Source organism: Dipodomys merriami, unplaced genomic scaffold, assembly GCF_024711535.1.
Source record: "Dipodomys merriami isolate MVZ:Mamm:240054 unplaced genomic scaffold, mDipMer1.0.p SCAF_24, whole genome shotgun sequence".
In the NCBI taxonomy this organism is placed as follows: domain Eukaryota; kingdom Metazoa; phylum Chordata; class Mammalia; order Rodentia; family Heteromyidae; genus Dipodomys; species Dipodomys merriami.
This window is the reverse complement of record NW_027203826.1, coordinates 24,953,407-24,980,878: the sequence shown is the minus strand read 5'-3', so window position 1 is coordinate 24,980,878 and position 27,472 is coordinate 24,953,407. Positions and strand designations below refer to the sequence as shown.

The 27,472-nt window shown below is 38.9% G+C and overlaps 1 pseudogene; it reads left to right on the top strand.

Annotated features, from left to right (window-relative positions):
- The window catches only part of LOC138835665 (lysine-rich coiled-coil protein 1-like), a 56,591-nt pseudogene extending 38,808 nt beyond the window's left edge, over positions 1-17,783 (top strand).
- Positions 17,784-27,472: the final 9,689 nt, after the last annotated feature.

Sequence of the window (27,472 nt, the reverse complement as noted above, 5' to 3'; positions counted from 1 at the left end):
AGGTAATATTAAATTAAGTTTCCACTTTTTGCTTCAAATAGCAAATGAAAAGGGTGTCTTTAGCATTGGATTCTTATCTCTATGGATTAGAGGTCTCAGGGACATACAATCTCAATATTATGTCAACTAAGAGAGACTTCTATCCAGGGCTATTCTTTTTTTTTTTTTTCTGGTTGAAACACTTGTGCCTCTGGTTAGTGACAGGCTCATCACTACATTCTGCTGCCCCAAGGAAGAAAGGTAGACACCAGTATACAGTAGTGGATCACATGATAAAGTCTTCTTTTGATAGAATTTAGTTTAACTCTGAGAAAAGATTTGATCTCAGAACTGAAATGTACCACTTTCTCCTAACATTTTTTTCAACTTTGAAATATATGTGCTTATAATTCATTTAGGAACTATACTTGTGGGAAGGAATACCAATATTCATAAAACCCACATACATGCTATAAGTCATTAGCACCATGAGCTATTTTCTCCTATGACTCCACTCCACTGTGAAATATTGAATAAAAGGTGGATATTACCCTATCCCTCTAAAGCAATCAATGTATAAGTATGGAATGCATTAAAAAAAATGGAAGTCTTTTTTAAGTTTCTGACATCACTGTTTTTGTCCTGTGTCTTACCTTTTACATTATTTTAAAATCGTTATATAAAGGACTTTCAATTCAGTATGTCAGTTTATGAGCATAATGTACTTGATCAATGTCACTCTTCATCATTCTCCTTCCTTCCTACTCAAACCACTACCTATCTTCTCCATTTCCCTAGTTCCATTTTCACATGTATACAATGAACATAATCCTTATCATAGGCTTCTGAGTAGAAGCCTTGAGACTCTAACCTGTAGAAATTCAAGCCCAACAATGAAAAGAATGAGTAAGCTTTAAGGAGTCCCAGAACATAAATAGGATGAAACAGAAAGATAATATCCAAAGCAGAGCATTCTTATATTGGAATAGGAATTTGGACAGGAAAATCAATAAAGAATCATAGTTTAGTTACTGATTTCAGGGGACAAGCCATTCTGCACCCTTGTTTTATAGATGAATGAAATTCAGAAATTCAAGAAAGGTCTTCATGAATTTCAGAGCATCAGCTAGCAAATAAAAGCACAGCTGGAATCCTTCCTGTAAAAAGTCTGGGTTTAAAAATAAAAAGAATAAGCTAGTCATGGTAGCAAAATTTAAGATTAAAATCTTTTAGAAAATATAAACTAGATTTAAATTTTATGTGTGCCTGACTATAAGAATTGTATTCCGTTCACAGCAGGGGGAGAGAGAAATATAGAAAGAATGTATAAATTATCAAAGGTAACACAAAATCTCTGTCCACGTTTTTTGAAAATATAGGTTATGTTTGAACAGAATAAAAGGTTTCAATTATTACATTGGGTTCTGCCAAGATCGCAAACCCAAGCAGACAGCTGAATTTATGAGCTTGTCAGCATTGTTTTACCTAACCCAGAGCTTCCCTCTCATATCCATTCTCACCCTCTGAGATATAGGATTAAGATGCTACTCTCACATTCTCGGATAAGGGATTAATAGTTCTCCACTGTTATTCCTCATGTTTTATAGCTCTATTGCAATGCTCCATTGAGAATATACTGTTACATATAAAACTACAGGAGAAATGACATCAAAGAATTAATGAACAAAAAGATGTAAAGAAAGAAAACTCCACTGACTGCAGACTATATTGTAAACGTCTTTGTGTCAGATACCTTAGATAATTAGAAATAATATAAGGAGACTTGTTAAAGTGATTTCTGTGCTTGAACTGTCAGTCACAGGGAATGTCTGGTTGAAGCCGTGCCAGGACTCCATCATGACCAGGTACATTCTGGACCCTTCCCTGGTGACCACCGCTCTGTGCAACAGGATGGACACCTGACCCAAAGACTTTCAAGACACAGATGAAACAAAGCTGTTACTCTGTCAGAAGTGAAAAGCCCTGTCCAAATGGGGATTATCTTCATCAATCCAAAGCTAATTTTTCGGGAGTTTGACTCTGGTGTGAAAAGAATCACCACATCAAGTCAGACAGCATCAAGAACCTAAGTATCTGCATCGGAGACCCATGACTCGGAACATCTGCAGAACCGATGCGACTGAGATGACCAGCCTGGCTTGGGACCAGCCAACGTTTCAAATCCGCTGTCAACAAGATGTCACTGAGGATCCTATCAGACATCTCTCTTTGTCACTGTCACACACACACACACACACACACACACACACACACACACACACACACATAATAAACTTCAATTCCAAACATATCCCAGAAGAGGTAGGGATCCTTGTAGTCTAACATAAGCAGAAGGTGAATTAACTGTCAACACACCAACATTCAAGATGCTAATCAACATGGTTAGGCAGAACACTGGGCGACATGTTTAGAGTGCACAAGATGCTTATTAAATCTGTGCTGTCATTAGAGAGATGACAAAGAAAATAAAGACACGAAGTATATTAAGCATGAATATGTGAAAAACACTGTACTCAATCTTAAAAGTATATATTAGGGACAGGTTATAGTTCAGAATGTCACCTCGGTGTACATGAGTACAAATCCCAAGCTCTCTGTGAGTTGAATAAATTTAGGCAAATCATTGAACTCAGTGGTTCTCAAAACATGGTTACAAGACCAGCAACAGCTGGTCACAGACAATTAATTCAGGTTAGGATCATTTTTATCTTAACAGGCCCCTCAAGGGGCCCTCATATACACTGAAAATGGGAATCACAACTTAAATTTCAGGATCTCCATATGTGGGGTTTTTTTCTTTTTCAATTTTTTTAATTGTGAAAATACCATACAGAGGGGTTACAATTACATGGGCAAGGTAATGAGTACATTTCTTATCAAGCATTGTTGCCTCCTCCTTTGTTTCCCCTTCCCATCTTCCTCTCCACCCCTCAAAGGTGTAAAGTTCGTTTTTCGACATAACGTCTTGTACATCTCATTGTTGCAATGGGTCCACCTGTATCCCTATTTAAGCAATTTGTTTTTTCCCTTCTCCTCCACAAAGTACACCCACATCAAATACAGGGAAAACAGGGGTTATACCGTGGGGGAGGGACATACAAAGCAACAAAGAAATATCTTATAAATATGTTAGAAACAATAGCAAGAAAGAAAAAACATTTGAGTCCTTATCTTGGGTTTCATTTCACCTAACATCAACTTATCTGACATTTCTGCTTATCTCAGACATATACTAGTAATTGCAAATAAGGGAAACCATAGGACCTATGTTTCTTTGGGCCTGGCTTATCATATGTGGGGTTTTGAAGATTAAATGAGGATATACAATAATAGGTCCAAGAACTACAGCAAATTATTATTATTATTATTTATGTAGATGTAGCCTGGTGCTGATGACTCACACCTGTAAATCTTGGCTACTTAGAAGGTTGAGATCTGAGGATCAATGTTCAAAGACATCCTAGGCAGAAAAGCTCATGGGACTCTTATCTCCAAGTAACCAGCAAATAGACAGAAGTAGAGACATGGCTTAAGTGCTAGAGTAACAGCCATGGGTGAAAAAGTTAATTTTGACAGAGAAACCTTGAGTTCAAGCTCCAGCACCAGCACCAAAAAGAAAGGAAGGAAGGAAGGAAGGAAGGTATGAAAGAAGGAAAGAAAAGAAAAAAAAGGATTCAGTAAATGCAGAATCACTAGAGGACCTTCTGGGAGGTGGTAATATATATATACTTCCTCACTGAAGGCCAAGGACCCAGAGTTCCAACAGAAATTGAGCAATGTTTGTAAGTAGACCAATCTGGGTTTAAATCCTATCAGTAGCACTTTGTTATCTTGGATGATTTACTAACTTGAATAAATTTACCTAAAATTTGATTCGAATTCTGTTTGTAAATTACTCAATTAGATAAAACATGCAATGCTCATAAGAGAGTGTTTGGTACTTGCTAAAAATTAGCTTCTATTTTTTATTATTATTATAGAATAATATCTGTTTATTACTACATATTTGGTATTTTCTGTAGGTGTTCTTTTGTTGTTTTTATTTTTAATAAGTTTTTTATTGTGAAAATACTCTTCAGAGGGGTTACAGTTACATGGGTAAGGTAATGAGTACATTTCTTATCAAGCATTGTTGCCTCCTCCTTTGTTTTTCCCCTATCATCCCTTCCCTCCTACCTCCACAACTATACTTCTCCTCTTCCTGTCCCCGCCTAAATTGTAAAGTTCATTTTTCAACATAGTGCCTTGTACATCTCATTGTTACAAACAAGATCTCTCCTTCCTCTAGGTATCTGTCTAAATGTCTTCCCTTTGGCATGACCTCCATGCTTAAATAAATAATAGCCCTTGCCCCTGATCTCTACATGGGCACCCTGCTAATTTCTTTTTCTTTGCTTGTTTTGTTTCTTTTCAATTTCTCCTTAAAACTCAAACAGGGCCTGGCTTGTTCTTATTAAAGAGAAATGTTTGTGTAATAGATGAATGAATGGCTATTGACACAAATCTCATGGGAGCTGTAAAGATGAGGGGGATCTTCAAGAATTGCACCTGCATCAAAGCACAGTCATTCTCTAAAACACCACATCCGGGGCATCTGCGGCCAAAGGCAAATGAAGAAAGGGAGGAGAATAGAAGGAGGGAGAATACTACTCTCTTCTTCCCCTTCTAATGACTTGGTGACACTAACTAAAAGCCATTCAGATACATATCCAATAAATGTGGAAATCACTATGTTCAATTTTTACATAACATTCTTTCTTTCTTTCTTTCTTTCTTTCTTTCTTTCTTTCTTTCTTTCTTTCTTTCTTTCTTTCTTTCTTTCTTTCTTTCTTTCTATCTATCTAATCTATCTATGTATCTATCTATCTATCTTTCTATCTTTCTGTCTATCTATCTATATCTATGAGCTTCCATGGGAGGCTTAACTTTTCTTTTAGAAAGCAGCGATGTTAATTCCTACTGAAATTTCTAAGTATAAAAATCAAGAAATCCAAGACATTGTATTTATAAACTCCTTTATTAAATGACAATTCTTTTGTACAACTACTTTCTAAAAATTAAAATTCAAGGAATTTCTGGCCTTTTTGAAAAGCACACATTGAACTGATATATATATGATATATATATATATGAATATAGAGAGAGCTATATAGATCTATATCTATATATAGATATGGCTATAAAGAGATACTTTCCAGGACTTCTGAACAGGAAAGCATTAGCAGAGTAGGCCCTGCCTTCAGAAAGAACTGAAGGACCCTTGCCTGGCTTCTGAAGGTAACGTCCTAAGCTGCTGGAATATTCTTTCTGAGCCTTCTTGCTGTGTGAAGTAAAGCCATGTCTCCTTTTGGTCTCTGGGAGGTGCTGGAGACTGAGTAGCTAAAGTCAGGCATAAGGATGCTGTCTGCCCCATCCAAGGGAAAGGCAGACACTATCTGGATACCTCTGCCAGGGCTGTCTGGAGGAAGGATGGAATGTTCTCTAGCTGAATGGAGTATATTTGCCATCTTGGTAAAATCTGGTCTAGAAACATCTGAGACCAAGGAGCTGGCCAGGGGTTTTGCTGTGCACAGCAGCACTGCGATTCTTTTTAAGAATGCTTGTTCACTCATGGAGTTTCAGGGCCCCCGCCACACACACACAATTGGCCTGTTACTCTGCAGTGTTAAGAGCCGCTCACATCACAAGTCACAGAAGAAGCTTCGTGCTCCCATAGAGCAGGCCTGGACATCCATAACTTCCAGGGACCAAGAGCAGAAGGACAAGAGGCGAGGAGAATCAACTTTGCCCTTGGCATAATTGTAGAGAAGGGCTGAAGAGCTGATCAACAAAAAGTTTTTGATTTTCTGTTTTCTTGTGTGCATGTGTGTGTTGTTATCATTGGTTGGGGGGTTCCTCCCTGTTATTGGAAGTAATTAAGCATAATCCTGAAATAAGTATCGTTTCCCTTGTATAAGAGGGATTTGGTGACTTTGGGTCATAAAAGGACATTTCCATTCATTTTCTTAGAGTTGAAAATGATAGACTTTGGCTCCTTTTCTAAGTTTTTTGAGAAACAAGATCTCTCCTTGACAAAGTCTTTCTATGTCCTCCAGGCTTGCCTGATACTCACTATTCAGACTATTCAACCTGGGCTGGATCCCAAATGCTGTCTCGGCCCCCCAAATGCTGGAATTAGAGGACACCACCACAATGTCTTGTCTTTCCTTGCTTTGCCTTGCCTTTCCTCTCACTCTATTTCTCTCTCCCTCCCTCCTTTTCTTCCTCCTTTCCTCCTTCCTTCCTTCCTTCCTTCCTTCTTTCCTTCCTTCCTTCCTTCCTTCCTTCTTTCCTTCCTTCCTTCCTTCCTTCTTTCCTTTCTTTTTGTGATACTGGTATTTGAACTTTAACACTTGGCTTTCCTCCTGACACTTTACTACTTGAGCCATGCTTCCAGCCTGAGTTTTGGCTAGATATTTTGGAGGTAGAGTCTCATAGGCTTTTCTGTTTGGAGGGGCCTCCAGCTGTGATTCTCTGGACCCCAGCCTCCTGAGTAGCTAGAATTACAGGCATGAGCTCCCAACACCTGGAGTGTTTTGTTTCTTTTCGATGACTCTAAACTCAGAAATCTTCGATAGTAATCAGTCAATTTCAAACCAACCATTTTTATTTTCGAGCATAAAACACAACCTTCAAAATGGCTTGGTTTTTAACTAATAAAGATTTTCTTGATGAGGATCACATAGATCTGCATTAGTAGAGCTGACCAGAACGAGAAAAATCAAAACACAGACTCATCTTTTTCTTCCAGGTGACAATGAAAAAGGGTTCAGTGATAGAAGCTGGTGAGGTTTTTGTCTTGGCTTTCAGTGGAATCCACAATTTCAGTTCACACCATAGATCACAGAGTATCTATATTTTATTTATTTTGTTAAGGAAATTATTATTGAATGTTTGCTCTTAATCTCACTGTAATTTCTTAGCAATGTCTTGGCAAACAAGAACAATAGTGTCATGCTGGATGTAACTCAGATGAATGCTAAGATCAAGATTTGTTTGATTTATTTCCCCTTTGGCTGAGATGACAAGTTGATTCCAAAGGACTGCCACGACACCAGGCCTTTCCAGATTCATCTATCGTTGAAAGGCCTGTTCTTGGCAAAGAAAGAATCCCACATCTGTGAAGTCTATAAGCATGTCCTTGTTTTCTTTTGCCCTGAGATGTTTTTCCCGCCTCTATCTCCTTGTACCTAAGTACAAACCCAGTTGGCATTCAGTCCCCATGACCTCAAAATACTTTGCATTTGGATCATGTGTGATTGAACATGCACTTGAAACTTTGTCTGACTTTTTTTTTAAGTTGGCATTAATGTTTTTATTCAGTTTAGGATCTCCGAGCTGGTACCTGTTATTAAAGTTCATGCTTTAGTGCCAATGCAAAAGCATTCACCAAGAAATGAGGTTTTTCCTTCTCTTATAGACTGGACAAACAAAATATCTCTCTCCTCTTACTCCCTCAGTTCTAGTCAGTGGGTACTTGAAAAGCTGTGCTCACACATAAGCACAGGTACATGCACACAAATGTGCATGTCTGATTATTTTTGCTGTGAAATTTCAATGCAATCTTTGACATGCTACTTACAAAGGCTGTTTTAAGTTGAGAAGTTTTAAATAAAAAAACATTCTTTTAAAAAAATTCTTAAAAATAGTGCATAGCAAAAGTTAGTCTGTGTTGTCTTTATCCTAGGCCTTGTTGTCCTTTACTATTTCTTGTTCAATGTAAAGGATTACAAAACAGTCATCTCGTTGTAGCTAGAATGTTCTGTAAACTTGCCCAGGCAAAGGAGATCTAACATACATTTGCAGACTTACTTTGCTTCTTTTTGATCTCGTTGTTAACATGTTACCAGAAAATATTCGTTGTACTAAAAATGCTTTGGAATTCAGGGATTGTTTGGTATATATACAATAAATAAATAGTCAAGTCCACTACCTATAGGGTCACAAAATATGTTATCTACAGTCAAACCTACATTCAGTCCTACAAAATCATTTTTCCAGTTTCTTAAATATTTTGCACATTTTATTTGCTTCTAAACCTGAAAATATCCAAAAAGCTGCAAAATTAATTTCAAATCAGGACCAATAAAGGCTAAACATCTTTAGATAGTCTTTTTTCATAATAAGTTTATTATACTTAAAACACATATTTAATGCTTGTGAAAGCATTGGTACTATATATTAATAATTTGGCAAGTGAGGTTAAAATATGGAGACATCCTGGATGGAGGTTTGAAGGTCATTTGGAAGAATCATATCAACTATGTTAAAGTATTGATGGTGGGAAATCCTGGGGCCCAGCAAAGAGGGAAAGAGACAGTCAGACAGACAGACAGAAAGAGACAGGGACAGAGTGAGACAGAGGGAGGATTTTTTTTCTTTTTCTTTTTTTTTTTTTTTTTTGGTCTGTCATGGGGCTTGAACTCTGGGCCTGGGTGCTGTCCCTCAGTTCTTCAGCTCAAGGCGAGTGCTCTACCACTTGAGCTACAGCGCCACTTGCGGTTTTCTGGTGGCTTATTGGAGATAGGAGTCTCACGGTCTCTCCTGCCCCAGCTGGCTTTGAACCGCAATCCTCAGATCTCAGCCTCCTGAGTAGCTAGGATTACAGGCGTGAGCCACCAGCGCCCGGCTTTCAGAGGGAGGATTTTTGAGGAATAGGACATTGGGTAGCTGCAGCATTTGCTCAGAGCAGTTGCCAGGACAACCCTCGCTTCCATCATGATGCTGTGGTTTTGCTTCTTCCTTTGTAGTCACAGGTGATACAGAATCCAGTAATCAGTGTTTTCTGACTTGTAGCTTCTGACTTTCATAGCACAACCCTTTCTTCTATTTTACATTTTTCAGACTGAACTATCTCAATAGCTAAAAAACAAGAACTTAATTATACTCTCTCCCTCACGGCTCTTACCTCATCTTAGATGCTGAGTTACTGTTCTTTATCTGAAGTTATGAGTCAGGATTTCTTAGTCTCATTCATACTTGTTGGATTTTCCATCTGCATCTGAGTCTAAGTAGCTTCTTGAAGACTTGCATGTAGATCCTTATTGAGTATGTGGGCCTTTGGGCCAATGATACAGTCTTGCCACTTAGGGTCAGTCAGATTGCAAATGTCTTAAGATGCTCACCACACTGATCACACTTCGGTTTAATTGCTTCTCTGTGTGCTAGTACTTAGGGCTTGAACTCAAGGGCCTGGGCACAGACCCTTAGCTTTTTTCTCAAGTCTGGTACTCTACCATTTAAGCCACAGCTCCATTTCTGGCTTCTTGGTGGTTAATTGGAGATAGAGTTTCATAAACTTTTCTTCCAGGGTTGGCTTTGAACTGGTATCCCTAGCCTCTTGCTTAGCTAAGATTACTGAGCCACTGAAGTTTAGACTCAGGACCTCACGCTTGCTAGGCAGACACTCTACCCCTTGAGCCAGGCCTCAGCCTTTTTTTTTTACTTTATTTTTCAGATAAAGTCTCTGTCCTTTTGCCTAGGGATATTCTCAGACCATAATCCTTCTACCTCCTGCATAGGAGATTAAAAGTGTGCACCTCATATTCTATTCAATTTAATTACATTTTTGGAAGGCTGTTAGTATGAACACCACAAAGTCAGAACACTGTTCCTGCTTTATTTCAGCTAGCTTTATTTTTCTATTCCCCAGTGTCTAGCAAAATGCCTAGTACATAATCAGAACTCATTGAATTCTGGTTACTGAGTGTTAGTGATGCTGATGATATTCAAATAACAGCCAACATTGATGAACAATCATGAGACTTCTATGAATAACACAAATGAAAAAGTTAATGACAAATTAAAAACATCTTTTAATTTTTTTTATCAGTTGCTAGAAAGTAAAGAAATAATGAGATTTTTCCCCTTAAGTTATACATTTTGTTGTAAGGCCCAGAACTTGAGTTATAAGAAAAGGTCACAGTTGCTTCAAGTAGCAATATATTTTCGTGATTCAAAAGTTAAAATTACAAAAAAATACATCGTAGATGCTTTTCACATTATGCCCTGATAAATTCTTTGTACATTATAAATATCATGAAGTCCATAAAGCATCTAATATACCTAAACTGCAGACTAGCATTGCTTAGACACTCAGGATACTGTAGAATGTTGTTTGTCTGTTCTGTAGAGTGTAGAATACAATGGACATCTCTCCTGAGAACTTAATCTCAAGTCTCTGCTCCATCCGTTGAAAGCCAAAAGTCTCACTGTCTGTGTGACTGTGGGGGGAAAAAGTCCTAAAGCTTCCAAGTGGCAAGCATTATTAGAATTATTTAAAGTGATCCTAGATTGACAAGGCTTCCAGGTGCCTGCCAGAAGCAAATGTGGAGCCTCTTGAGAGATAATAAATTTTAAAGCCAGGTTCCAAGGAGTTCTCTTGGATTATGGTTCGGAGTACATGATCTCACCATTAAAAAATCACAGTCACAAGGAAGCAAACTCTAAGGATGAGCATCATGAAAGCTGGAGCTCCAAATCAGACGCATAGATTCTAGAGATAAGAACTACAGGATAAAAAGCTGACTGTTTATTTTTAAATGAATTGCCAATGTCATTAAAAGTACAAGTAAGGAGCCAATGTAATAGAAAATGTGGGAATGTTTATCTCAGGACACTCTAGGCACTGACTACCTTGTGCTTTTCAGTGGTCTTGGAATAATCCTATTTTAGTGTCTTTAATATTTTCTTAGGATCTATCGGAGTCTAGAATGCTCTTCTCTGCCATATTCAGATGGTAGCTTTCACTTGTAGGTCTTTACTGGAAAGTCGACTTTTTAAATGAGGATTTCCACATGTAATATCTTGCCAACTGAGCCACCCATTTGTAGATCATTGAATTCGGTTTCAGCTCTGTGAAACCTTTCACACCATCTCATCCGCAGTCTGATGTTGGAAAGCTTGTTTCTAGAACAAAATGTGGGGCTCAGGCTTACCTGGCACCTTCTTTATCCTCGCTCAGGAATTATTATTTCTCTCAAGAGCCTCGTCTTCTATAAAAACACAGAACAAAATTTAGGTGCTATGAGAGTTCATTGCAATCAGGAAACCATTTCAATCAATTCTAGGATACTGCTTTGTGATTTATATCTGTTTTGAGTAGCAATGTAGTTTTGTGATTCAAAAGTTAAAATTATAAAGAAATACATTGTCGTTGTCCTTCAACTTAGATGAGGTTGTGTCCTGATAAACCCTTTGTAAGTTGAAAATACCATTAAGTCAAAAACAGCAGCTAATACACTTAAGCTACAGAAGAGCATTGCTTAGAATACCGTGAAGTATTGTCTGTCTGCCTTTGTAATCATGTCACCACCCGAGACCTGGAGTTCGTTCTTGTGAAAATAACATGCCATACACATACGGTGCGCCAAGGCAAAGATCAAAATTCAAGATTTCTACAGAATACATATTGATTTCACACTATTATGAAGTTGAACACACAGAAGTTAAACTGTAGTTTCAAGTTGGGGATTATCTGAATACTATGTTTTACTTCCAGTTCCTGGAACTTAGTCCATTCTCTTGATTAGTTTCTTTCTACCGTATATCCTATTTTATCACCACCCTTCCTTTTCTTAACCTTTCTCTGTAACCCCACCTCCTAGGTTAAAAAAAATGTTAATGGAGGGACAAAGGGTGACCAATGTAGCAATGGAATGAACTGTGCAACTTGTGAGTGGAGACGAGGGAAAAATTGAGGGAGAGCAAGAAAAGGGGTTGACATTGTCCAAAAGGAAACGTGCACATTCTTTACTTGGGTAACTGCAACACCTCTGTACATCACCGTCATTATAACAATACAGTAAATTTTTCAAGTTCCTTATTTATCCTTACACTATTTTCATTTTGAAAGCACACATTCTTCCTCTGACTTCCACACTTCCTGCTTCTGTGCGATAAATAGCTGAAGAGCAGTAGGCAATCTCTCTATAACAGTGCATAGGGATTAAAACTATGCTGAAAAACTAGGTACTATTACAGGGTTGCTCAGCTAATTATTACTGGCTACTGAGTTAAAACTCTAATTAATAACACCACAGGGAGGATTCTTGTGCTCGCATGATTTTTGTACTATTTTGGTGTTAGGTGGAACACATCCTCAGAAATGAAGTTTGTGCGTCGAAGACATCTCTAATTTTCCTAGACACAAATTTTCCTGCATAAAAGTATTACAATCTTATTTCCTACTGGCTAAATAAACTTTCAGATTGCACGTGGAAAAAGGACAAATTGTGGTGGTTTGCACAGTACTTCTCTTAATATGACTGGAATTGAGCATCTTTCATGCATTTGATGGTCATTTGTTCTATGAACCCTGTTTTTTATAGTGCTGACAGTTTAATAGTTATTGTTCTTTTTCTTGATTTATAGCTCTTTGTATATTAGGGAAAATAATCTTTTTTGTGTGTCCTCTTTCCTCAATGTAAGTTTTAAAAATATCTCTTTATTAGTGTATATCAATTAGACAAAGGAGTTAATTGTGCTTTTTTCCCATAGATACATACGTACTTTGATAAAGTTTACCTCTTCTCTTTATTTGTATGTACTTTCATTTGTCAGCCTTTTGTCAAATAGCTTTTGGAGTTTTAGAAAGGCTTTCCCTGATTAAAAGGAATCAAATTTCACCAATGTTTTCACATGACATTTGTATGAATATTTTTTCTAAAATGTATGTATTCACTTTTGGACTTTTCCCCCAGAATGTAGTAAGATATCAGCACAACTTTTTCTTTCTCCAAGTACTAAAATGGACTTCTACAGGTTGTTGATATAAAAATCCTGATTTCTCATAGTCTTATTCTTCGTGAGTATTGGAGCTGATTTTTAGAATTTCTATTGTTTCATTGGCCTACTGAGTTAATTATACTCAGTTCAATACTGCTTTAACCCTTTGCATGTATACTACACCTTCATATCTGAAGGTGTCAGCATAAGCATTGATCTAATTCTTTTAGGGCTTCCTTCGATAATATTGTATATTTTTCCACATAGACTTAAGAATTATACGTTTAAGTTTCAAAAGAAAATTATTTTAGTATTTTGTTGGGATCCTAAGTGAACATTTTATTATAACATATTCAAACTGAGAAATCCTGAGTAGTCAGGCTATCAGTATTTTCAGCATTTTAGTTCTTGAGCTTCATAACTGCTTAAAAATAGAGACTTTTCTGACTTGAATCCAGAAATAATAATTATATAAAACTTATATTTACTTAAGGCACTGTTGTATTTCTGGTATCAATGATTCCAGGTTTTTCAATTTAGGGACTTAAAAGCTTTCTGGAAGCTTGGCTCACTCTGTTCACTTGCAGGTGAGGAGTTCACTTCATGAGGTAACTTTGTCCATATTTTCCCCCAAAAAAACTCCATTTGATTCCAAGTTTTATACTTTTTAAATTAAAACCATTTTCTCCTAAAATGATTAAAAGTACTCTAGGGAAGAACCACTGGTTTGGAGGTCTATATACAATTGTGTCATTTCTGGCTCAAGTAATTTTTAGGTTGCCTGGAATTTTAACAATAGTCATGAGGTTCTTTTACATTGAACAGACTTTGGGCTCTTCAGCCCAGAATTTTGAGTAAGCAGTGTGAATATTCCTGAGATTCCTACCTAGAACTGTGAATACTATTGCATGCATTTAATTGTCTCTGTCTAAAAGAGTCTATCCCGAAGTTTAAATTGTATCTCCTTAGAGAAATTGTTTGACAATATACAATGATACATAAAACAGTAACATGTGGAAATAGTATCATTGAAAAAAAGAGTCCAGAAATGTAGGAGGTGAAGCTTCTTAATGACTGTATTACACCCACACAACACATATAATTTTTTGTGATTACTAGTTGTACTATTAAATAGGATTCCTTAATATGAATTATGTGCAGTGTGGGTGAACTTGAGATTTTTATAACAATTCTAACATGTACGTTGCTTGAGGCTTATGATGTTCAATGCAGTTATGGCAAATGTTGATTTTTGTTTTGAATTTTCCAAAGAAAATAATCAGAAACTTAAAAGTGACTAGAGTTTAATGAGGTGTATGTGTGAAGTATTATGGAAGTTTTCGTATTTCTCTGTGTGTTCTGACTGCACACCATGATTATTCATTCGGCACCTTTGTGTAGAGACTCCTGTCAGTGTGGCCAGCACTGGTGATCAATGATGAAGATAGATAGCATAATTCATATTATTGACCTGCTGAATAGCTGAGTGGGGAAGGGAGCATAAGAAACAACTACAAGAGAAAGTGAGGAGAACTTTGCCAAAGTTCCATTGTGTTAGTCAGGATTGAGGTCCTTGTGTTAAGCGTCGGAGGTTTAAAGGAGGAAAGGCATATTTTATCCAGAGGTTTTCCCATCATGGCTGAGTCCATCATGGCTGAGTCTGGGGTGTGGTCGCACAGCATGGCAGGAGGGCTTGGAAGAACAAGGCTGCTTACCTCTCAGAAGCCAGGAAGCCGAGAGAAGCAACAAGAAGGCCTCTGAGTTAAAATGAGGCCCGCCCTCCAGAGGCCCGCCCTCATTGGCATGCTTCCTCTCACTGAGCCTTGCCCTCCAGAGGCCCACAAATTCTATTAAAATTGTGAATTCATCAATGATGAAACTACTGGGTAGATCAAAGCCCGAGTGATTTAACTACCTCTAGAAACTATCTCTCTCTCTCTCTCTCTCTCTCTCTCACACACACACACACACACACACACACACACACTCTCTTAGGCATCTCTCAATCCAATTAGATTGACAATAATCAAGATTAATTATGATATTCATTTAAAATCAAGTCAGATGATTTTTTAGATATTATTGTAACCCTTAGGTTATGTATTAGTCTTCTGATGGAATTGGGAAAGTCTGATGTGATATGAAGATGTGTCCAAAGCATTTAGAACAGGAAGTAAGCTTGAAGAAGAAGTGGCACGTGGTGATTATCATAGTCTCTATGGGGAAAGATTAAACTTTGATAATATTGCGAGTGATATCCTGTGCGCTGTGTGGCAGGTAGGAGAGCAGAGAGAAGACCGTCACTATAAAACCATGGGGACTGGGTATGATTGAGTCAAAAGGAAGTAAGGTATTTATTTCCTTGCTTTTTGATTAGGACGATCCTTGGAAAAGTTATTTAAATGTAGACTATAGCCATAGAATAACTATGAAGGAGAGTTTGATTATATACATTAAAATTTAAATTTTTCTAATTTCTAATTCATAATTCTTTTGCAAATATTTTGTTTTTTTAATTGTATTTGTTTTTGTTCTTATTCACTTATAGGAAAAAGGATTTCAATGTTTAAAATAGTTTCTTTCTTATTTGGGGGGGTTTGCGCTAGAATTTAAACTCAGGACTTTGCTTACTTGGGAGGTGCTTGGTAGCTGAGCCACACCTCCAGGCCTTTCTGGGCATGCAAATGGACTGGGTGCTTTGCCTACTTTCAGCTTCCTGTCATAGAAAGGATGACAGGAACTCACTAACACACCCAGTTTCCTCCACTGAGGAGGATCTCACAGGTTTTTCTGCCCATGCTGCCCCAGCACCATCATCTTCCTGACCTCAGACTCTCACACAACCAGTTTGAAAAGCACAAGCCATCACGTACAGCTGGTGGTAGAGAAGGGGGTCTTGCAAACTTTACTGCTCAGGCTGGCCTGGAACTGTGATCTTCCTAATCCAGCCTCCAAAGTAGCTAGGATTATGGATCTGAGCTATCGCCACCTGGCTTGTTTTTATTTCTTTTAAGTCAAATTATTGAGGCTGTTGAAAGAAGTGACACTGATCAAGATATATTATATTCATAAACAGCTTTGTTAAATGGCAAAAAGAAAAAGAAAAGCAGTTAAATAGTGGGAAGACTCCCACTCTGGCAGACAAGCCCACCTAGTCATCCGGAGTGACAGAGCACACCACAACAAAGTTGTTAACAAAGAAGCAAGTTTATTGAGAAGGTTCCTGCACGGACTGGCCAGGGCCACAGCACAGGCTCAGGAGCTGATAGTGCGACCCTGGACGGCCCACAAGCTAGGGTTTTTAAAGGCAAAATTCATGCGATCAAGCCTGACCACACGCAGGTGACCAATGGGTTCGCAACACACACAAAGGATTGCAGAGTCGTGTTAGGCCACACACAGGTGGCCAATGAGGTTACAGTTTGTCTGTAATGGCTGTTTAAACCAGCCTATCACCTTGGTTTAAAATGGCACGCAAATTTAGTGGGCAAGGCGAGGTCTACCTTTTGGTGTGCAAAAGGCAGGGTTTACCGTAAGCAATTGGTGTCCCCAGTTTGAGCTAGATTACAACCTGGCCGTTTTATGGGTCAGTCTTTAACTCAACGATCAAGGGTGGGTTAGGTTGTTCAGGGGAGGGGGACCAGATGCATTTTTTTCATTCTGGGAACTAGGCCTGTTGAGTCTAAAATCCCTAAAATGAAGGCACAACTCAAAATGGAATCATGCCAGCTTGGGCCCCATCTCAGGGTCCACTTCAAAGAACATTCAGGTTCAAAATCCTTTGCAACAGATATAACTTGAAGAAGACTTTAAGATAGATTTCTCTCCGGGCAGCAGTGTGAGTAGTGGTATGCTTGCCTCTAAGCCACCGTCACCATAGCCTCTCCCCACACCACGGTGCTGGTCCAGAGGTGTCTATAGCAGATAGACACTTGCCTCTGCCTCATGTCACACTGCACGAACAAAGACCGAGCTTTGTGTCAGAGGCACCTTTGGCATCATGCTGCAGTTCAAATAGTAAATGATTTTCCATTATGAGGTAAATAGAGCATTGGACAGAAAGAGATGTTTCGATATCTCTGCATCATGGTGCTTTAGCTCCCTGGCTACTGCACAGGCTCACTATTCACAGAAAGTTCACATAGAGAAAATGAAGCCCTTAATGAATGGATTATGACTAGATGTCTCCACCACCATTCTTGTCAACCAAGGAAGCATTCAAAGAAGTCACCAGACTTACTCAAAGAAGTCGTCAGACTTCTTTGAATTATATTAAAGTAGAAAAAGAAATTATATTAAAGTAGAGATTATATTAAAGTAGAGAAAGCCAGAGACTTACAGCCAAAGACTAGTTTCAGGAAGGGAAAAGAGGACTATTTACAAATTTGTGGAAACAGAGAAGAGGTGGAGTCCAGGAACAGGCACAGAATGTTTGATCACAGATTCCCGTGTGGAACTATGCAGTCCTGTACAAGATCATGCAATCCTTCACAGAAAGTGGAAAACCATACCTCACTGGTTACCAGCTCAGGACAGCAGGCTGAGGCTAAATTCTCTGAACTACTTTCAATTTACCAGGGACTGTTTCTCAGAAAAACCAGTACCCATGAATCTTAGTCCTCAAGAATATAATTGTGATCTATACAACGTAGAATCCAGAGTCCCCAAGCACCTTTCCTTAGGACACAATAGTAGTGCCCCTCAGTCCAGTCATGAACACAGGAAAAGGCACCCAGAAAGCAAAGGAAAACCAGAGGAAGAGCAGCCTAAGCATCCGAGGAAAAGAAGTTCTGAGAAAATGGATTTAGACAAACGCAAGAGCATCTAGTGAAAGAAAGCAATGGTGGAAACAAACTCTATAGGACAGAACACAAAAGCTTAAGAATCAAAAGGAGAAAAATAGTCAAGATGTAGCCTCTAAGAAAGAGGACTTTAAGCATAGGGAAGTAAAAAAGGAAGGAGGCAAAGAAAGGGCAGAGGAGGAAATGCCGTGGGACCAGTTCATCCGTGGAATTTGAAGCTCTCTAGTTGGTTCTCCTGAGGTCCAATTGGGAAGAGTTGAGGAGCTTAGTTCTATGATGTTCATGTTACTTTTCTTATGTGAACACATGCTTCTAAGTCCAAGTAGATGGGAAGTATTTAGTGTGTTTGGTTTCCCACATGGAAATTACTTTTCCTCATTTTCCAACAGCATTATTAACATTTTTCTTATGTGCAATGTTCCTTAATAAGAGTGGTTCTGCTTTTATTCAACAAATTGCTATGATAGTAGAATTACTTTTCCTGATAAAGATCAATTTTCAATTGGAGAATTAATACACTGCAGAATATGCTTCTTATATTTTAGTTTTGAATCAGACATTTTAACGTTCGTTGGTTTTCTCTATGAAGCGAATTCCATTTTTTTTTCCTTTTTAGATCTAACTTACAGTGCATTATCTCGGATGGAAAGTGAGAAGTGAAATATATTATAATAATCATAGTAGAATTATCTTGGATAGGATTTTAAAAGTTTCCAAGAATCCTCGTAGAAAAATCAGTTTATACTCTGGAAATGTTTATAAAACAGTGTTCTAATTTCTGCGCCCCTCCCCACCAAAAGATAGAGACTTCTCTCTCTCTCTCTCTCTCTCTCTCTCTCTCTCTCTCTCTCTCTCTCTCTCTCTCTCTCTCTCTCTCTCTCTCTCTCTCTCTCTCTCTCTGTGTGTGTGTGTGTGTGTGTGTGTGTGTGTGTGTGATATAGCCATGGAATAACAACTCTATTTCATTCTGTTTTCTGGAGCTAGAGATGTTACTTTGTGCACTCCCTTTCACCCTTGCTCCTGGCAGCCTTGGACCCTGGAAATCCCCCTGATTCCCTTCTGGTGTTCTCCAGGCAGCAGCTTTGACAGGAGTTATTGGGACAGAATGGGGAATTGTCCTGGTGTAACCCACCATAGCTTGATGATTGGAGGCAATCTCTGCCTTAGTTTCATTATACAGGAGCTACACACCTTGCTGACTTGGATGCTAAAACTACAAAGCTTGATGGAGGTTTACTGAAAGGTTGGTGTACCAGTTCCAAGTATAATTTCCCCCAGAGCTACCTGAAGGTCGCCGCAAGCACAGGTTTTAAAAGTAATGGAAATATGATTGATGGCACGATCTTAACAGACATTGAAGAAACGTTAGGCAAAAAGTTAGGCATCTCCGGCTTAGTTTGGCAGAAACTTCTTGCAGTTGCCCAACTGTATTTCTTTTTCAACCTGGTACAGAAATAAGCTTTACTCTTAGCCTTCCTTCTTATTCAAGTTCTCACAAATGGAACTGAAGGAAGAAAGTGTCTCTTTTAAGAGGCAGATACAAAAAAAAAAAAAAAAGAGGCAGATACGCCTTTCCCAGGCTCTCTTCGACTACTGGTTGGTTACACATAAGTGATCGTGAAGTTCCAGGGTTTGTAGGTGGATACTCAGATCGAAGAAAAATGTGCTCTTGAATCATTATATGGAACGCCACCTCCTCACAAGGAATATCAATTATATCTTTATAGGAGAAAGACACTTATCTGAAAGGCCCACAAGGTTCTCATGACAATGTCGCATTTAGTTTACCTTAAATGGGAAAGGAATTAATCACTGGACTATGTGACCTAAGTAAATTTTCAGTCCAGTTTATGTTCATGATATGAAGTAAAAAAATGTCATGAAGGACAGACACACACACACACACACACACACACACACACACACACACACACAGATACAGTACTGGGATTTAAACTCACAACCTTGTGCTTGTTAGGCATGTGAGACATACCACCAATCCTTTTTGCTCTCATTATTTTTCAAGTAAGGGTTTTGTGGTTATGCCTAGGCTAACCTAGACTGCAATCCTCCTATTTATGCTTCCTATCTAGCTAGGATGATAGATTGGCAGCACTTCACCCACTTTTCTATTGGCTGAGATGGGGGCACAAAAACTTCTTCCAAGGTTGGCTTCTCCCACTCTCTGCCTATTGAGTAACACAATCAGGCATAAGCCACATTGTTCAGCAAGTATACCTTAGCTTGTTTTTTGTTTTTTTGTTTTGTTTTTTTGTCTGTTGTAGGGCCTGAACTCTGGGCCTGGGTGTTGCTGTCCCTCAGCTCTTCAGCTCAAGGCTAGTGCTCAACCACTTGAGCCACAGTGCCACTTGTGGTTTTTTCTGCTTATGTGGTGCTGAGGAATCGAACCCAGGGCCTCATGCATGCAAGGCAAGCACTCTACCACTGAGCCATCTTTGCAGCCCCAGCAAGCATAGTTTTAAATCACTTAAATAAGCAATGTACTTTGAAACCAATGAAAGTGGCCCAAAATAATCCTTCATGAAATGTCTGAATGGTTCCCCAATACTAGCCCATAGTTAAGTCATTTTCAATACTATCAAATAAAAAGAGAATGGTTTTTAAGTGCATGTGTCAATGACAGTCATTGATTCAGTGTAAATGGAGGGACAGGCTGGGATGAGTATAAAAGAAAAAGACAGGAAGTCATGAACTACTAGAAAGCCTTCAAGTCTGAAGAGTTGAGGAGTGCTTCCCTGACTGAAGTGGCCTTCGAATCAAGATCTGACACATGAACAAGAGTTCACTTGACTAGAAGAGGTGGAGGTGGAATGTGATTCTCTGACTGATGAGGGTCTGAGCAAGGAAGAAGGAGACAAAGCCAGATGAGTGGAGCTCTAGAGTAGGAGGATAAGTGAAGGCAGAAGATGAGGCCAGAACCACATAGACAAGGCCCTTGTGAAGAAATCACTCTTCATCTGAGATCATCAGGAGACTGCTGAACAGGTAAGACCGGGGGCTAATATTTGTTGTGATTCTCATCAGTGTGTCAAGGACTAGAAGGAATTCGAATGGACAATAAGGAGACAATGAAGTGCTCACTGCTTTCTCTGGGAGAACCGGGAGAGCCAGGAGAGCAAAATATCGGAGGACCGCAGAGCAGAGTGTGGGGTTGGAAGAGAGGATTTGGATTAAGAAGGTCTTTTTAAAGACTGAATTAAGTAACCAGCAGTGACATGGAAATAGTATTTTAGAGCGTTCATTTTAAAATTCGGATTTACTGTCTAAAATCCATAAAATAACACTAGTAGAACTGAAAATGTCTTCCCTGGACTTGGCCCTCTGTGCAATCCGTTCACTTAAACATTATTGCTGCGTATGAGGATCTTAAGGCATTTTTCTAGACCTTCTACTTGTCTGTCTTCAATAAAACACCATTTCTCCAAGTAACATAAAACTACAATTCTTTCAAATTAATTGAAAACTTTACAGTAGTTTTCTTGGTATAAAGCAGATATAGTTTAAAGCTCAGAAAGGGGATTCTGGATTTAGTAGGGAAGGATCTTGGAATAATGTATTCCAGATGAAAACAGAGTGAGGTTGGAAGACCCAAGTCCCTGAGGACTCTTACTTCTTAGGGCCCTTTCTGTCCCCTCCCCCAGCCTAATCTCTCAACTGTGCAACTGCAGAATTCCTCCAAAATTCCAGAATTCTAATGCTTTTCCTGTATTTCCTCAGAATTCCCAAGTAACAAAATGTTCACTAGGACTGCATTCTTTGTTTCCCTTACCAAACTGCATTTATACCACTTGAATAAGCCATCTATCTTAAAAAAAAAATTAATTGCCAAAGTCCCTTTCCTTCACATCATTGCTTTTATTACTTGTAGACTTTCTGGTTATGTGTGTCGAACTAAGTTAATCAAATTGTTCTCGACCTGGAAGATTATTTATGATGCTTCTATAAATCATGCATAGAGGAAAAGTTTTGAAGGTTAGTGGGGGGAAAGCTCCTGGCAGACAGTAGAACAGATCTGAAGTGGGGATGAAGTATGTTGAGCTATAAACAGTATCAATAAAATAAATTGAGTTTCAGAGTTTCAGCAGGGATTTCTGGAGGTAGATTTAGAATCAAGAAAACATTGATACTAAAATCAGATTTTTTTACTGACGCCACTCCCTCGCCTTCTCCCCCATGGTTTTTTGGCTTCGTGGCTTCATCAGAGCAGAACTCTGACAAGAAAGCAGGAAAGATGTGTTCCTGAACTACTTTTAATAAAATGAAAAAATTTTAACATATTTCTTTTTCCCTTCACAGCAAAAAAATTGAGTGTAGATAGATAATGTATTTGTGGGTTATTTCATTGGTGCTCAGACCCAGGGTAATCAGATGGAATTTCGTGTCAAGCATAGGTTTACTGGTGGCGATTGGTCTTAGGCAAGTAGATGAACATAGAGGAAATGTTGGAAGTAGTCAAATACAGTTCCTACAGCCTTCCCCAGAAATGTAAGGTGCAAGTTGGTTGAAGAACCAGGGAGAAGCTGACCTGCTCCGACCCATCTGAAAGACATGCTTGGCTGCAGCTGTGACATCACAGGACAGACCGCTTCGTCTCACTTGATGAAAACTGGTCAGGCACAACCTAACACAAACACTTCGATAAATGGGCAGAGGCATTTCCGTGAGCATCATTTTCAATGGTGTTCCAAAACTTCCACTGTGAATTGCTTGCTATTCAGAAAGCACTTTACCACACGTGTTTTTATAATTTAATTGCTTTTATAGAGCCACATTTCTTTTTCTTTTTTGTGTGTCATGGAGTTTGAATTCAGGGCCTTATGCTTTCTAGGTGGGCAATCTACCTCTTTAGCCATGCATCCAGCATGGTGGTTTGGATGGAGTTTTATAGGCAGACTTCTATGGGACACCCTTGACCAATTCTTTTGTGCACTGTGCTAGCACGCCGCTCATCTGGCGTTCTCTCCTCTCTCCTTGCACAGGCCTTCCCATCAGTTAGAGAACCTCCATAGTTCATGAAGTAAAGTGAGGGAAAGATCAGGAATTTCAGGAAGAGGGTCAGAATTTTTTTTAATAAGATGCATTTCTTTTATTTTTTTTTCCTTAGAAGGATCTTCTTGGACCTGTAGTTGCAGCAGCCAATTCTGCAAGGCTCTGTATGGAGATGTCATTTCAATGAAGCAAAGGACAGTGAATGGTCATCTGGGTCCCAATCTGTTGGCCCAAGCTGGTTGGGGGTTGTTTTGAGCAGCCACTTGCTACTCTGATGTGCGTCGCCCTGCAGCTGAGTCAGCTGTCACCGCCTCTAGCCACCATACAGTGTGCCTGCTTTGTTCCTTTGCCTATCTATCTATCCTACCCTAGTAGCAAACAACAACCAACAGGTTTTTTTTTTTTTTAATAAGGGAAATTGTTTCTCATATCTACCTAAAAGTAAATAAATTACTCGTTAGGTAATTTTCAAGACAGATATTGAAAGGGAGCTGTGGAGTCTGTCATCCTGTGGAACAGACTCTCCCCCTTCCTACGGCTCCTAGAACTGAGATGGCAGGGATAGAGATTGAGAATTCTTTGAGATTTAGGAAAAGAGAGATAACTGACTCATAGGCATATTCGAATGAGGATACCCTTCAGAAAGCTTTGTCAACATTTTTCTTTGGAATATTTTGTGCTCAGATGGATGATTCTTAATTTTTTTTTCACTGAATATAATGCCTTACATTCACTCATTTACTTTCCATGTCATAGATTCACTTAATTTCAGGAATAACTTTAAGATTTACAGAGCAGTCTCTTTTTAAAAAAAAAAAATCATTAAAATCCATGTGCATTTAGGCAAAACAATGAGAGTACTTGATTTTTCTTAATGAAAATCTAACCAAATTTGTGACTTGCTTTTATAATTTTATTCCAGACTTGGCTGGGATTTATTAGTACTTGTATTGGCAAGAGCAGGCAGATTCGGTCAATGCAAGTAATAATTACTAAAAATAATTAGCCATTGTTTTGTCTTTTTTAAAAAAAAACACTTGATTTTTCAGATATTATTGCAAAGTTGCTGATCTCTCATAATTTCCATATCTAAATTTTAACTTTTTTTGTCTGGGGGGCAGTACTGGGACTTGAACACAGGGCCTGGTCACTGTTTCTGAGCTTTTGTACTCAAAGCTAGTGCTCTACTACTTGAACCACAATTCTACTTCTGGTTTCTTAGGTAGTTTATTGGAGATAAGAGTCTCATGAATGTTCTCACAAAACTAAACATAGGTCTTCCCTATGATCCAGCCATACCACTCCTGGGCATCTACCTAGAACACTACAAGCCCAAGATAGCATAAAGACACTTATGTGTCCATGTTCATTGCTGCACTATTCACAATAGCTAAGTTATGGAAACAGCCCACATGCCCTACAATAGATAAGTGAATCAAGAAACATAGTACTTATATTCAACAGGTTTTTACACAGCCGTTAGAAAGAAAAATACTATGTCATTTTCAGGGAAATGGATGGACCTAGAACAAATCATGTTACGTGAGGAAAGCCAAGCTCAGAGAGACAAAGAACACCTGTTTTCTCTCACATGGAGAAGCTAGGTGAAAAACACATAGGAACATGATAAACTAAACAGGACTCCAGGCATTCACACACAGTGAGACCAAAGAAGGATACTCTTCGGGGAGGAACACATCTGTGTCTCTGATCATATAAAATAATATTCATCAAAATGAATCCCAGGAAATGGAAACAAGAGAGTTGTTTTGTCTTGTTCATTTATCTGTCTTTTGGTGGGGGAGGGTAAAGGAGACACAGAAGTGGAGGGACAAAGGGTGAACAAATGCAGCAGTGTTCCTCACTATGTTGAAAATGAGCTACACAACTTGTAGGCAGGGACAGGAGGAGAAAGCTGGGAGAGAGGGAAGGAAAGAAGGCGTGATGTAGTCCTAAAAGAAATGTGCTCATTCCCTGATTATGGAATGGTAGCCCCTCTGCACATCATATAACATTTTAAAAAATAATAATTTTTATAATAACATTTTAAAAAATGTCTTAAGGATTTACCTGCCTGAGCTGGCTTTGAACCAGGATCCTCAGATCTTAGCCCTCTGAGTAGCTAGAATTACAGGTGTGAACCACTAGCGCCTGACCCAAATTTTAATTTTAGAAAGGAATTATTTTGCTGTAAAATAAGGGCCAATAATATTAGGCATTAGGTTAATTCCAGACATAATGAGCCAGGCTGGCCATACATAAGAAAGTAACTCGGAACAAGATGCTATGCAGGGATCGGCAGGCCTTCTAGGAATTTGTCAAAGTTGCCTCTCAACAAAAAGAAGGTGATTTCTTTTCATTATCAGAAGGCTTGGATTTTCATTAAAATGCAAGTGCACTCCCAGCATGGTACTTGAAATTATCAGCCAGTCTATTTTGGTGTAAAAAAGGAAAAGAAGTTTTGAGACATCAACAGGTGACTAAAGTATGGCAGGGAATTAAAGAACCTAGAAATTCTGTGGTCAGACATTCTCTTTCATCAGTTATAATTACAAGATCTGTCTACCATTTTGAATCTAATGACCATACCCTGCAAAAATTAAAATGCGCAGTAGCCTTTTCTGAAGTAATGCAAAAGATACGCTTTTTTTTTAAACCTGAGCATAGACTAGCAACCACGAATAAAGGCAAGCCTTGATTGGCATAACTTTGCAAAAGATAGGAGCAGAGTCCTGGTGTTAGTTAATTGTGTGGCATTCCGAGTAACAACTGTGGACCAACAGAAAGGGCTATAATGCATATAATTCTTCTATTCGGATGAAGTACAGGTACTGCAGCAACAAATGCCAATTTTTTTTCCATATAGGGATTAATTACATGGTCAAGAGCTGGAATTTACAAGAAGACATATTAAATAAAATAGCAGGCCAGCTTGAACTGCATTCCCACAAAAGCAATAAAATGAGAATACCAAGAGAACTGGCAAATGTAATCTTTCACCTCTATGTTCAGGCACAGCTGTCCAGCCATACACAGGTCAGGAAAATAGAAATTTGTACTGAGCAAATTCTATACCACATTGCAAAGACTCTGCATGAACATTTTTTTTTTTTGCAACCTCTGCTTGAGCTTGGGAGTTCTTCAAATATATACCTGACCTTGAGTGGGGACAATGATCTTTTTTGCCACTCCTGCCATTCCATTCTCAGATGGAATTCTTTTCATTTATTCCTTCTGTCTTTGGCTGCACAAGCTCATCCCGTACTGCTGGCCCCGAAGGCCTTGTGGAGCCAATCGCATCTACAGCTTGACAAATATCTTTCTGAAAAGGGCAACTTAGCATCTTCAGAACAGAGGTCAAAGCACAGTCATTTGTAGTAACTTAGCTGCAAAACCTGACTTGGCCTAATTCAAAAATCTTTTCAGGGCTACCCACTGCACTGCAAACTAAATCCTGTCTTTATGATTGTCTACAATTCCTGCATGCCACACCTTTGCCCCTCCTTCCACTTCATCTCCCAACACCCTCTCCCCTCCCACCCCGGGGACAGTTGTGTGTGTGGGGGGGGCTGGCTTCCTGCCAGCTCTTCACAAGTCTCCTTCCAGCCTCCTGGAATGTGGTCACTTCTGTGGAATGCCAGAACTGCTTTCTGTGTCTGCCTGAATTTCATCCTTTGAGTCTCAGCTTATTTCCCTTCTGAAAGAGGGCTTTTCGAACTACCCTCCCATACTAGGTTTCTTAATTCTGTCAGAGGTCTGTTTCAGTGTCCTTCATAGTTTGTTTCGAGGCTGTTTCCCAATGCAGACTCGAGCACCGTAGAGTCTGACCATTCTATTCTTTAAAATCCACCATTAAATCATGTAGTGAGACATGATGAACACCAAAGCGTTTTCATCAGACTAGGGAAGATCAGAATGCTTTGTACAGGATATGAAAACCTATTTTAGAGTTATAAGTAGGTGTGTGTATGTGTGTGTGTGCACGCGTGTGCACACGTGTGCAAGACCATGACATAAAACATTGGCTTCAGGTAAAAGATAGAGCAAAGAATAATTCAAGAGATGTTTATCAAATGGATAGTTCTATGTTTCAAATAGGGATGTCCACCAGGCTGGAAAACATTCAGAATTGGTAGTTGCTCCTGTGAGTATTAACAGGCGTTTGAAGCTTGTATCCTTAAGAAACTAAAACATATTGGCTGCCATGGGAAATTGCATAAAGTTTCAGCATTTGGTCTTACTGTAGTTTTTCCAGTTTCTCTCACTGCCATGCCATCCATATTTTTCTTGGCATTCATTTTCCAGGTAGCAATATGGAACACTTAAAGACGTCTTCATCATATACATCTCAGTGTTCTTAAGATCTCCTTCCAACAGCAGGCTTCCATGGGGGGAGGCACATGACGTCTTGGGGAGGATTGGAATGAGGTGCATCTGGAGCCTCGAAGAGTATATGAAGCACACCTTGACTTAGGCAGCACCAATATCTGTCTAGTGCACAGTCTGCAAAGGCAGGGATCCCTAATCCTTCAGAGAAGAGTACTGTCCGTAGGAAAACCAAAGTCTATGTTTTGTTTATGTCAGCCAGTCTACTTGTTCTCACTGACTTGTGTGTGGTTAGGTGACACACATGCAGTGACTCCACATACAGCGACATTAAGACATTAAAGACTTGCAGTGGAACACTCACTTTGGTCTCTCTTTATTATTTGGCAGTGTTATTTCAAACTCAATAATTCTTTTAACCCAGTACAGTTAAATTTGAATTTTTCCCCCAAATTCCTTACAGATTAGAAAAACACAAAATAACAAACCAATAATTAAAACAACAACACGGTTGCCAAATTAGAAGCCCAACCTAATTTTATTTTCCTTTGTAGTTCCCCATGCTGAGT